This window comes from Melanerpes formicivorus, unplaced genomic scaffold, assembly GCF_026170545.1.
Source record: "Melanerpes formicivorus ecotype bairdi unplaced genomic scaffold, bMelFor1.0.p_v2 SCAF_26, whole genome shotgun sequence".
Taxonomy (NCBI): Eukaryota; Metazoa; Chordata; class Aves; order Piciformes; family Picidae; genus Melanerpes; species Melanerpes formicivorus.
In genome coordinates, this window is record NW_027142378.1 from 12086366 (window position 1) to 12099835 (window position 13470).

General features: G+C 55.0%; 1 protein-coding gene across 3 annotated transcripts in view; it reads left to right on the forward strand.

Moving 5' to 3' along the window:
* Window positions 1-13470, forward strand: part of LCLAT1 (lysocardiolipin acyltransferase 1) — a 73811-nt gene that overhangs the window by 41393 nt on the left and 18948 nt on the right. The window lies entirely within an intron of this gene.

Here is a 13470-nt window from a genome sequence, read left to right on the forward strand (position 1 = left end):
GAGCAAGAAGGTCTCCCCTGAGCCTCCTCTTCTCCAGGCTAAGCAACCCCAGCTCCCTCAGCCTCTCCTCACAGGGCTGTGCCCCAGACCCCTCCCCAGCTTTGTTGCCCTTCTCTGGACACCTTCCAGCAGCTCAACATCTTTCCTAAACTGAGGGGCCAAGAACTGGGCACAGGTCTCAAGGTGTGGCCTGAGCAGTATGAGAGGAAGGGGCAGGAAAGAAGATGCCACATGGCTGCTGAGCATAGGTTTCATTTATGTCTCTGGCCCCAGCACCAGAACAAGAGGACACAGTCTCAAGCTGTGCCAGGGGAGGTTTAGGCTGGGGGTGAGAGAAAGTTCTTCCCAGCAAGAGAGATTGGCCCTGGGGATGTGCTGCCCAGGGAGGTGGTGGAGTCCCCATCCCTGGAGGTGTTCAAGAGGGGATTGGATGAGGCACTTGGAGCCGTGGTTTGGTTGGTGAGGTGGTGTTGGGTGGTAGGTTGGACCTGGTGATCTCTCAGGTCCTTTCCAACCTGGCTGATTCTGTGATTCTAGAGGTCCATTGCTGCCTCTTAGCTGGTGGAGAGGAGGAACTCAACACTGTAGGTACTTGTCACTTGGAATCCATTCCAGGGTCCCCTATGGGGATGCTCTGTCCTGATCTCCAAGTCGAGTGACCTCCTAAAGCACTGCATCTCTCTGGACATCAGGAAAAAGATGTTCCCAGCAGGAGTGGTCAGGGACTGGGATGTGCTGCCCAGGCAGGTGGTGCAGTCCCCAGGCCTGGAGGTGTGTAAGGTGGTTTGGATGTGGTGCTATGGCTATGATCCAGGGGAGAGCCTTGCAGGGTAGGGCTGTGGGTTGGGCTTGGTGGTGCTGAGGCTCTGTTCCAGCCTGAACATTTGTGTGGCTCTGTGATCTTCCCAAAGCAAGCAGGAGGACAGGGCTGGGCACTCAGATTGCTTAAGGAGGTGCTGGGACTCCTGATTCTCAGAAGCAAGACTGAATGCAGCCCTCTTGTGGTGCACACTCCAGGGTGAGGGCACAAAGAGCTGTAGCCAGTTTGCTGCTCCCTCTGCCCAGGAGGACAAACTTCTGACCATGTGCTGCTTTTCAGTCTCAAAGGAAAGGAAAGGGGAAACAGTTGTCAGCACGGGGAGCAGGGCTCTCAGGGTGATCTATGAGAGCAGCTGTGAGGTGAGCTCCATCAGCTGCTGTGCTTGCTGGAAGGGCCCTGGGGTGAATGTGAGGAAATGAGCTGTGTGTGTCCAGCAGGAGCTGGGAGGAGCTGCCTGAAGGCTGGGAGTCTTGCCTTGGTTTGCCCAAATCCTCCAGCAGCTCTTTTGCAGCAGCTCTCTCCTTGTCAGCCTCTCAAAGTGTTTTGCTGTCCACAAATCTCTTCTTCAAAGGTTTGCATTGCTGTGGCAGAAGAGCTGTGACAAATGTGACAGGATGGAAGTAGTGGAGGGGGGGGAGAAGGCAAGGGGGAAGAAGGGGGGAAAGGGAGGAAAGGAGGGGAGGAAGGGAGGGAGGAATGGAGGAAGGTGAGAGTGAGGGAGGAGAGGCAGGGGAAGGGAGGAAGGTGGGGGGAGGAATGGAGTGAGGAAGGAGGGGAGGAAGGGAGAAAAGGAGGGATAAAGGAGGAAAGGGAGTGAGGAGGAAGGGAAGGGAGGAAGGAAGGAAGGGAGGAAGGAAGGAAGGGAGGGAAGGAGGGAGGGAGGAAGGAAAGAAGGGAGGAGGGAGGGAGAAAGGAAAGGAAGAGAAGAAGGAAAGGAATGAAAGAAAGTAAGGAAGGTATCTAAGGAAGAAAAGAAGGAAAGGAAGAAGAAGGGAAGGGAAGGGAAGGGAAGGGAAGGGAAGGGAAGGGAAGGGAAGGGAAGGGAAGGGAAGGGAAGGGAAGGGAAGGGAAGGGAAGGGAAGGGAAGGGAAGGGAAGGGAAGGGAAGGGAAGGGATGGGCAGTGTATGGTTTGACAACAAAAATCCCCTCCCAAAAGCTCTTCTGGTGGTCAAGAGTCTCTCTGACCCTGCAGTGCCTCTCACTCCTGCACTGCACTTGTGCCTCGTGGAACAGAAGTGTCTGGCTGCTCTGGGGGGCTTTGCCTTCCTGGAAGTTCCTGAGTGTGTCTGTATGGACACCCCCCCAGGCCCTACCTTGAGGAGGGAGCATCAGCATCACTGTAAGCCCACAACATGGCACTGGGGACCAGGCTCTCTGAAGCAAACCAATAAATACATGTGTGTATAAACACCCTGGGAGGGCAGCTCCAAACAACTGAGAGCAGCAGCAGTATGCTGCTGGGGCTTCTGTCACAAGACAAACACAGCCTGCTGGGAGCTGCCTGTGAAATGCATTTTGTCTGCCACTTGAGCACAGGCTGGGGCTAAAATGGAAACTTCTGTGGAGGGGGAGATAGCACTCAGGGAATTGGCATTGGCAATTAGTCTTCCAGTGGTCTGGTGGCGTTAATAATGCAAGAGGAAGGACAGGAGATCCTTCAAGCAAGTCGGTGTGCAGAGGGGTTGTCATTAGCATTACAATGCACCCTGGGAGCTGGGTATTCTTGCTGAGTGGAAAATGCAAGAGCCCCAAACCAACAGAGGAGGTCTGGGGAAGGACATTGGGTGGGTTTTGGATGGTATCTGAGTCTGGCTGCTGTCAGGAGCGGGGCTCAGTGTGGCCTCAGGAGCCAGTATCTTTCTCAGGCTGTTATTGTAATTCATGGGATGTTATTTTCAGCAGTGTTTATGATACAGAAGAATGTTCAGAACCAGATGAATCCACCAGGGAGCCTGGTTAAATAGGAATAAACCAAAGGAGTTACAAGAGAAACAAAACGCTGACATGGGTGAGATAAATGACTCTTGCTGCCGCTCCTCCATCACAGTCTGCTGCCTTCCAAAGCAGCAGGAGCTAAGGGAGCTGCCTGTTTGTGGGCACACTTAGATGGAGAGCACAAGGGCCCTGATTTACCCAGCCAGGTAAAAGGAGATGGAAGCAATGCAGTCTGGAGGAGCTGATGCTTATCAGCAGAGCCTGGGGCTGAGCGAGATTCATTACAAAGCACTGGGTGCAAGTTCATAGATGATGGAATCAGGGAATGGGTTGGAAGGGACCTTAAGGATCACCCAGTGCCAGCCCCTCTGCCATGGGCAGGGACACCTCACACCAGCCCAGGTTGCTCAAGGCCTCATCCAGCCTGGCCTTGGCACCTCCAGGGAGGGAGCATCCACAGCCTCCCTGGGCAGCCTGTGCCAGGCTCTCACCACCCTCACTGGAAAGAATTCCTTCCTCATCTCCAGTCTCAATCTGCCCTCCTCAGGCTTCAATCCATTCCCTCTCATCCTGACACTACAAGCCCTTGTCAAAACTCCCCTCCCAGCTTTCTTGCAGGCCCCTTTTCAGGTACTGGAAGGCCATCATAAGGTCTCTCCAGAGCCTTCTTTGTCCCCAGGCTGAACAGCCCCAACCAGTTGATGATGCTGAATGGGTGGAGGAGGAAGCAGTATGCCTTTTGGCTGCTGTCACCACAGGGCTCTCCTGCTTGTCAGAGCCATCAGACTAGTCCAGCATTCAAAGCATGCAGTTCTGCAGACCATCTGGCATCCCACAGCAGCTCTGGAATTTGCTGCCTCTGCCAGTGTGCCCCAATCCTGAATCCTGTGCTTAGGTTCCTAGCCTGATGCCCAGCTCCATCTCTCTCAGCCCCTGATGTGTTTCAGGTGGACCCCTGTACATGCTATCAGGTATTTGCTCAGGGTCACCCAAAGCTGGAGTCTTCCCCACTGCAGGGATTCTGCTGAAGCATCTCTTCCTGCACCTCCCTGCAGCACACACTCCAAGCACTCTTCCATGCAGGCCTGCTTCACTAAGTTGTGGTTCTGTCCTCTCTGCCATGTCCTGCTGCCCATGCCCCAGGCAGGTCTGAAAGAGTGTCCAAAGTGGCCTCACTGCACTGCAGAAGCCAGCTAATCCTTTAACCTTCTCTCCCACCACTGCCTCCTTGCCTCGGTGTTCACCTCAGAGCAAAGGGAGGAAATGCCAGCTGTCAAGTTCAAGAGAACTAAGAAAGCTCAACCCTCCCTGATGCTGTCTTTGGCCATTGGTTTCTCCTCTCTGTGCACTTCCCACCACGATTTTGCTGCAGCACTGACTGTGCTGTGCAAAGAATTGTGAGTGAGTTCCCCTTTACTCCCCTGAGACCCCCACCCCCAACACTGCACCCAGTGCTGGTGTCCCCAGCCTAGGAAGGGCACAGAGTGAGCCCAGAGGAGGCCACAAAGATGATCCAAGGGCTGGAGCAGCTCTGCTGTGAGCACAGGCTGAGGAGCTGGGGGTGTGCAGCCTGGAGAAGACTCTAGGAGGACCTCAGAGCTGCCTGCCAGTACCTGAAGGGATCCTGCAGGAAGGCTGCAGAGGGACTTGTCCTGAGGGTGTCTAGAGCCAGGCCAAGGGGGATGGTTTGAAGCTGAGGGAGGGTAGGGTCAGACTGGATCTCAGGAAGAAGCTCTTCAGTAGGAGGCTGGTGGGGCTGGAACAGATTTCCCAGGGAGGTTGTGGATGCCCACTCCCTGCAGGTGTGTTAAGGCCAGGCTGGATGAGGCCTTGGGCAGCCAAGTCTAGAGGTGTCCCTGCCCCTGAGGGGGGTGTTGGAGTAGATGATCTCTGAGGTCTCTTCCAACCTAAGCCATGCTCTGATTTCTGTGTACTCTTCTCTTGAAGCCATCATGTGGCCAGATCTGAGGGGGCTGGAACTGGATGGTCCCTGTGGTCCCTTCCAGCCCTGACTGACACTATGATACTATGATGACCTCTCTCCCCAGCATGAAAAGTATGATGCTTTACCAACTGCCTCCACTGAAGCCACTCCACATCCAGCACTTCTCAGAGGGTCCCTTCTGTGGCACCTCTGAGGTTTGTGCTCCATGTGCCCCCAGCCAAGGCAGCTGCCCAGGACAGGAATGTTTGAATCCAGCCTAGAGTGGAGGATTTCCTGCCACATGGCAGAGACTTGGCACAGGAGCTCATCCAACTCAGCCTTGCTGAGAGAGCTTTGGGCCCTTGGTTTTGTTCAGTGTAGCATGGCTTCAGGTGGAAGGGTCCTTAGAGCCCCTCTGCTCCAAGCTATGGCATTCTGAGTGGAGCTCCTGCAGCAGGAGGTTGGGCTCAGTAGTTTCCCACTGTTTACTGACAGAGGCTGAGAGAGGTTGCACAGCAGAGGCAGCCCTGGGCTGCTGCTCTCCACTCCATAAACACTTGTGAGGAATGAGGTCCTCCCTGCCAGCCTTGCATTCTGGATGCCAGCAGGCCAGCTGGTGGCTCTCCAAGGAGTTTGCTTCAAGTGGGATTTCTGCTTCAGTGATCCCATCTATTGGATTTGAAGGCAGATCCCTGTGGGGTGAAGCTCCCAGGGGACATGGGGGTACAAGGCAGGGGGGACAGGAAGATCTCCAGCAGAACCTTGAGCAGTGTGCTGGGCAGGCTGCAGAGGCCTGGGATGAGCTCTCCAGCTGTAGCTTTCCCATGACTTTGTGTTGTCTGGGCTTGAAAAGAAGTGACTGCAACCACAGGTCTAGAAGGGAAGCACAGTTAAGGCTCTGGTAGCAAGCAAACAGCAGGCAGTCCTCTTGTTAAGCAGAGGTGGAGCCTGGCCCAACATGCCTAGCCCAAGAGCAGCAGATGCAAGGGGAACCTCTTCCCAGACCTGGAAACTGCTTCCAGCATCTTAACAGGACAAAAATAGCCAAGTTTAGTGCATCCAACCTGTGCCCCAGCTGTGGCTCAGGCTGTGTCCTGTGGGGGCAGAAGCATCTCACAGCTTGTTCTGAAGCTGCTCACAGTTGTGTGGGACACAGTGGGGCCTGGCCAGGCTGGAGAGCTGGGGGGGTGCTGTGAAGTCCTGCATCTGGGGAAGAACTGCCCTGGGGGTCAGTGCAGGTTTGAGGGCTGACCTGTTGGAGAGCAGCTCTGGGGAAAGGGCTTGGGAGGCCTGGCCCACAGCAGGGCCACCATGAGCCAGCAGTGTGCCCTTGTGGCAAGAGGGCTGATGGCACCCAGGGGTGCATCAGGAAGAGTGCAGCCAGCAGGGCAGAGAAGGTTCTCCCCCCTGCCCCCACCGCCTCTATTCCACCCTGGTGAGACCCCCTCTGGAGTGGTGTCCAGTATGGGGCTCCCCAGTTCAGGAAGGACAGATAGGTGCTGGGCAGGGTACAGCCAAGGGCTGCTGAGGGGTCTGGAATGCCTCTGTTAGGGGGAGAGGCTGAGGGGTGTAGGGCTGTTCAGTCTGGAAGGGGGCAGAGTGAGGGCAGTCTCACCAGTGCTTATCAGTACTTACTGGGTGGTGTCAGGGCATGGGGCCAGTCCCTTCTGGGGTGCCCAGTGACAGGACAAGGGGGAGCAGGCACAGACTTGATGAGGAGCAGCTTCTTTAAGAGTGACAGAGCCCTGGAGCAGGCTGCCCAGAGTGGTGGTGGAGTCTCCTTCACTGGAGACATTCCAAACCCACCTGGATGTGTTCCTGTGTGACCTTCCCTAGGTGCAGCTGCCCTGGCAGGGGGTTGGACTCAGAGGTCTTCAGAGTTCCCTTTCAGCCCTTAGCATTTCGTGCTTCTGTGTGGCATGTGCAGGTCCCTTGCAGGGATTTCAGTGGCCTTTAGTGCAAGGTGAGGTCAAGGGGAGTCTGTGTGACTGCCTCCTGTGTTGGCTTGCTGGGGTGGATGGTGTGACTTGGGGAGAAGGTGGTGCAAAGAAGGTGAGAAAGTCATCATTCAGCTCTCTGCCTGTGAATGCTCACTTAACCTGGCTAAGCCTGGGTGCCTGCAAGGTGTCCCTTCAGTGAGGGAAACCTGCAGCCCCTTGAAGTGTAAAACATCCCCAAAAGCATCAAAGAGACAGGGGGGGTGAAGATGAGTGGGGAAATTGCTGCTCACCCCTTGAATGGAAACTTAACGTTAAGTAAGATCTTCTTACCTTTCACCCTTTGAAACACAGTAAGAGTCCCGGGGACCAATTACCCGGGGCTGCACGATGGCATGGAAATACATTAAATATGCAGAGGTAGCTCAGGGTGAGTCCCTGATGCGTGCAGAAGCAAAGCCTCGTTACTTTTTGTGCAAATGAAGCACCGTGGAAGTGCAGCAGGAGAAGGGACAGCAGCGGTTTGCATCTGAATAGAGCCCAGCAGCAAGGGCAGGCTTGGCAGCAGAGCTGTGCTGCTGGGGTGGCCTCTGCCGGGGCTGGGGGTTGTGCAGTGGCTTTATTCACCGCGCCGAAGGTGATCGTCCTCGGTGTCGCCTCGGCTAGAAACAGCCAGGCCAGCCAAGGCTCTGGAAAGCTGATTTAAGTCCTTGGTGCTTATCAGGTCTGGGTTGGCACTTCTCACAGCACGAGGGGGCTGGTGCTGAAGCAGAGGGATAAGAAGTCAGAATCACAGAATCAGTGAGGTTGGGAAAGGCCTCAAAGATCATCCAGACCAACCTGTCACCCAGGACCTCAGGAGTACTAAACCATGGCTCCCAGTGCCACATCAAATCCCCTCTGGAACACCTCCAGGGATGGGGACTCCACCACCTCCCTGGGCAGCACATCCCAGTGGCTAACAACTCTCTCTGGGAAGAACTTTCACAGTATCACAGTATCACAACTGAGGTTGGAAGAGACCTCGAGGATCATCGAGTCCAACCTGTCACCACAGACCTCATGACCAGACCATGGCTCCAAGTGCCACATCCAATCCCCTCTGGAACACCTCCAGGGATGGGGACTCCAGCACCTCCCTGGGCAGCACATCCCAATGGCTAACAACTCTCTCAGTGAAGAACTTTCCCCTCACCTCCAGCCTAAACCTCCCCTGGTGCAGCTTGAGACTGTGTCCTCTTGTTCTGGTGCATTACAGGTTGGACTCAATGATCTTTGAGGCCTCTCCCAGCCTTGGTGCTTCAGTGATCAGAGATGCATTCACTGTGAGCCTCCAGCTGCAGGGTGCTGGATGGATGGCAGTGCTTGTCCTGCCTCTTTGTTGGTGCTTTGTTTGTGCTGCTCTGTGACTTCATTTCAGAGCTGTCCATGGGCATGGAGCTGCCTTGGAGCTGTTAGTCTTTGGGGGGGGGGGGGAGGAGAGTGTTCAGACAGTTTAAGGCTGTGTGTTAATGTGCATTGGTAACTACACTTCCCAGAGTGCTGAAGAGCAGCTGGCTCTGGCACGTTCCAGTGGTTAGCATCTGGCTGTTCAGTTCTGAGATGCAAATCCCCCGGCACTGGGATGAGTGTCTGTCGAACAGTTTGTCCTGAGAGAGGGCCCAGCTTGCAACTGCAAATTCAGTCCTGGTTCTTCTTTCCAATCTGCTGCTGAATTTGATTAGATGAGCCCCCCCATCCCCCCACCCCCAGCTTCCCATGAGACAGGAGCCACAGAATCACAGAATGGGACCTCCAGAGGCCATCCAGTCCAACCCCCTTGCCAAAGCAGGAGCCCCTAGGGCAGGACACACTGGGACTTGTCCAGGTGGGTTTTGAAGGTCTCCAGAGGAGACTCCACAGCCTCTCAAGGCAGCCTGCTCCAGGGCTCAGCACCCTCACAGTAAAGAAGTTTTTCCTCACGCTGAGGTGGAACTGTTTGTGTCCATTGCCCCTTGTCCTGTCCCAGGGCACCACAGAGCAGAGCCTGGCTCCTTCTTCTCCACACCCACCCTTCAGATACTTGCAAACCAGGCTGCCCAGGGTCTCACCCACCCTGGCTTTGAACACTTAGAGTCTCCACAACTCCTCTGAACAGTGTTCTTTACAGCTGTTGGAAAAGCAGAACCCAATCAGTCAGAGTGAAACAGCTTTGTAGTGCTGATGAGCACTGCTTGTGCAACTGGAAAGCTCTGGGACCTGGCTGTTGGCATGATCAGAGTCACAGGAACATTCAGGTTGGAAAAGACCCTCTGGACCTCCAGGTCCAACCAAGAGCCCTACTCTGCAAAGTTCACCTCTAAGCCATAGCCTCAAGCACCACATCCAAACCACCTTTAAACACACCCAGGCTTGGGCACTCCACCACCTCCCTGGGCAGCACATTCCAGTCCCTGACCACTCTGGCTGGGGAAATACTCTTCCTGATGTCCAGTCTGAACCTCCCCAGTCCCAGCTTGAGGCCATTCCCTCTGGCTCTGTCACTAATTACCTGGGAGAAGAGACCAGCAGCAGCCTCTCCACAAGCTCCTTTCAGGTAGCTGTAGACAGCAAGGCCAGGTTGGATGGGCCCTGAGCAGCCTGGTCTAGTGGAGGTTGGAACTGGGTGATCTTTAAGGTCCACTTCAAGCCAGACCACTCTACAATTGCTAGATGTGAGTCTGTCTTTAGAGATCAGCTTTGGATCTTCAATGTTAAAAGCTGACTGCTTGAAGCCCTAGTCCCTGTGTGAAGGGTGAGGCTGGATTTCTTCCCTCACCATTCAGCTTCAGCATCATCCAGTCTCACAGCCCTGTTCCATTCCACTTGTTGGAGGGATGTGGTCATTGATTTGGGCAAAACTAACAATGAAAGCAAAATTTAAAGGGGAGAGAGGGAAAACCATTCTGCTTGGCAGAGCCTGCAGGAAGGCTGGAGAGGGACTTTCCATAGGGGTGTCTGGAGACAGCACAGGGGGGAATGGTCTGAAGCTGAGGGAGAGCAGAGCTAGAGTGGATCTTAGGAAGAAGCTCTCCAGTATGAGGGTGCTGAGACTCTGGGTTGCCCAGGGAGGTTGTGGATGCCTCCTCCCTGGGGGTGTTTTTAAACCCAGATGGGATGAAGCCCCGGGCAGCCAAGGCTAGGTGAGAGGTGTCCCTGCCCGTGGCAGGGGGGTGGAGGAGCTGATCTCTCAGGTCCCTTCCAGCCCAAGCCCTTCTCTGGGAAATGCTCTCAGGAGCCAGCAAGCAGCAGGGAGCTGTTTGTGGAATCTCAGTTTGGCTCTCTCACGTCTGTGTGAGCTGCTCTGGTCCTTAGCTAAACGACTGCCTGCCGTCCTCCCCCACGCAGACCTCCTCTGCCTCACTGAGCACTCACTGAGGGAGCACCCTCTAAATGTTTTGTTTTCTCCTCATCTTCCCTGTGTGGCCCCAGGGCTTGTTTGCTGCACTGTTCCAGCTCTTGTCTGCAAACAGAATTTTCCATCTCTGCTGCTTGCTGCTGAAGTGCTTCCTGATCTCCCAGGCACTGCTTGTCACTCTGTCTGCACTGGCCTCCCGTCTGAGGGCAGGGGGAGCACAGCAGCCTTGGGTCAGGTCTGCTGCCAGGTCTGACACACCTATGGGCTGGGGTTTTTCCAGCCACAGCACTCTCCATGCAGCTTGCAGCTGGGGATGCTCAGTGGAACTGACCCTGGGAACTTGCAGCCAGGCACACCAGAGGATGGGAAATTAACAGTCTGTTTATGAACCAAGCAGAAATAGCACTGGGTGCTCTGGGGCTTTATTTAGCATGAGGGCTGCTTGCAGCTCAGCTGCCTCCAGTTGAACTTCTCCTGTTTCTCTTTCTTCCTCCTGGAGCAATTGAAGCAAAGCCTCCTTGCACTCTGTTGTCACACAACCCCAATTCACTGCGAGTTCAGGCCCTGGGGCAAAGCAGTATTTCATCCTGGAAGGAGAGATAGGATCTGTTGTATGGGCAGAGGCCACCTTGGATCTGCCTTCTTTTGTCTGCAGCTGAGTCCTGAACTTTGCAACCCAATGTTCTTTGCTACTGGTGTATTTCATGTGGTGCTGAAAGTTGTTAAACACTAAATCAGTGGCTGATCACACAACAGATAATGGCCAGCAGCCCTCCCTGGGCTGCCTTTCTGCTTTGCTTGACAAAGGCCCTGCTGGAGATGCTCAATAGGTATCACAGAACCATGGAATGGTCTGGGGTGGAAGGGACCTCTGAAGGGCATCCAGTCCAAGCCCCTCTGCAGTCAGCAGGGACATCCCCAGCTAGAGCAGGCTGCCCACAGCCCTGTCCAGCCTCACCTTGAGTATCTCCAGGGATGAGGCTTCCACCACCTCCCTGGGCAGCCTGTTCCAGTCCCTTCCAGCCCTGACAGCTCTGTGATTCTGTGACCTCTGAGGCCCCTTCCAGCCCTGACAGCTCTGTGATTCTGTGACCTCTGAGGCCCCTTCCAGCTCTGCCATTCTGTGATTCTGTGATGTGAGGCAGGCAGCTTCCTTGCCTGGGCTGCCTGGGTGGCTGCAGGCAGGAGCAGGGAAGGGTCTTTACTCCCAGGGCATGGTGCATGGACTGAAGCCCAGCAGTGGGGAGGATGGAACCAGGACAGATTCTCCTTCAGTTTCAGCTCTGAACTCTGGGCAGTGTTTGCTGGGGAGCTTGTGCAGAGTTCAGATTCTTCAAAGGCTCATAGTTGCTGGCCAAATTTGGGATGTTTTCTTGGGAGCTGGCAAAGGCTGACACAAATACCACTCCTGCCAGACTGCCAGTTCCAAGGCTTAGGGATTTTAGTCCTTCCCAAAGCAGAAACCATCTGGTTGTTATTTCTATTTTATTTTGTTCTTCAACTTTTTAAGTACCAAAACCATCTTTGTTCCATAGCCTCAGTCTTGGAGAGAGCTGAATTGCTTTGGCTGAGATGGCAGTGCCCCTTGCCCCCTTCAAACACACACACCCCACCTCAGTCCCAGGCCTTGAGCATTCCCAGAGTCACACAATCAACCAGGCTGGAAAAGACCTCAGAGGTCATCAGGTCCAAGCTGTCCCCCAGCACCTCCTGACAACCAAACCCTGGCTCCAAGGGCCACATCCAATCCTCTCTTGAACACCTCCAGGGGTGGGGACTCCACCACCTCCCTGGGCAGTACATTCCAATGGCTAATCTCTCTGTCTGGGAAGAACTTTCTCCTCACCTCCAGCCTGAACCTCCCCTGGCACAGCTTGAGACTGTGTCCTCTTGTTCTGCTGCTGGGTGCCTGGGAGAAGAGACCAACCCCCACCTGGCTACAACCTCCCTTCAGGGACTTGGAGAGAGCAAGAAGGTCTCCCCTGAGCCTCCTCTTCTGCAGGCTAAGCAACCCCAGCTCCCTCAGCCTCTCCTCACAGGGCTGTGCCCCAGACCCCTCCCCAGCTTTGTTGCCCTTCTCTGGACACCTTCAAGTCCCTCAATGTCCTTCTGAAACTGAGGGGCCCAGAACTGGACACAGGACTCCAGGTGTGGCCTGAGCAGTGCTGAGCACAGGGCAGGATGAGCTCCCTGCTCCTGCTGGCCACACTGCTCCTGATGCAGGCTAGGATGCCCTTGGCCTTCTTGGCCACCTGGGCACACTGCTGGCTCCTGTTCAGCCTACTGTCCACCACTACCCCCAGGTCCCTCTCTGCCTGGCTGCTCTCAGCCACTCTGCCCCCAGCCTGCAGCACTGCCTGGGGTTGCTGTGGGCAAAGTGCAGAGCCCAGCACTTGGACTTGCTGAATGCCATCCTGTTGGACTCTGCCCATCTGTCCAAGCACTTCAGTCCAAGTGGTTTTAGACTTGGCACTGTGCATAGCCATGACCCCAGGGGCTTCTCCTGAAGGAGCTGGGGAACTGTGTTGTGGAGGTCCTCAGCCTGCTCTGTAGGACAAGAGGTTGGCTGTGGGCATCCAACTTGTTTCAAGCTAGCACAGAGTTGGTGCTCAGGAGCTTTGTTTTTAGGCCCAATAAGCCCATCTGGGCTTTGAGTTTTGCTTGCTCAGGAGAACCTGGGATGTGTGGGCACTGCCCTGTGCAGGCTCAGGCCAGCCATCTAAGGGTAGTGTGTTAGGCTGTGGTCCTGCCACACCACACATCTTTTTGTGAGAAGAATGCAGGGAATGTTGCTTCTCATCAAGCCTTACCCTTTATGGGTAAAGTTATTTTGCTGCCTTCCCAGATGGATGCAGCTCTCTCCAGCCTCAGGCAGGATCTGCTGCTTTTCTGCCTGCCTGCTCCTGCCAGGCTGGATGCTGTGCTGGGGTGAATTACTTCAGCTCTGTTGCAGTACCTGCAGCTCTGCTGCTGTGCATCCAGTGGAGCCTTTGCAACCCCCCCAGGATGTTTGCCTTTGCACTTGGAAGCCCAGGGGGTTTGTTTCCTGGCTGAACTTGAGCAGAACAAGAAACCAGTCCCTCAGCTGCTTCCCTTTTCACCTGGTTGCACAGCTGGGGGGAGGGGGTGGGAGGATTAACAGTCCACCCTAAAGCTGTGTAGCCAACTGCCTGGTTTTATGTGCCTGTAAACCAGTAACTGCCACCAGGGGAGAGCACAGGAAAAGGATTGGGTTTCAATGGGAGAGTTTTTCTTCCATGATTCACCATCTGGCCTGCAGATCCTTGTCTTGTTGCAGTGGGTATGGGGGCAAGGAGCAGGCCTGGGATGCCCATGCCAGGGACCTGGGTGTAGCTGGTTTGTGTTGCTGGCAGTGGACAGTGCCAGCCCAAGTGGTGCAGCTCAACCTAAAGCAGCAGGGCAGTCAGAGCAGCTGGCTAAAGAAAACTCTTGATTCCTGCAGGCAGAAATAGGCAC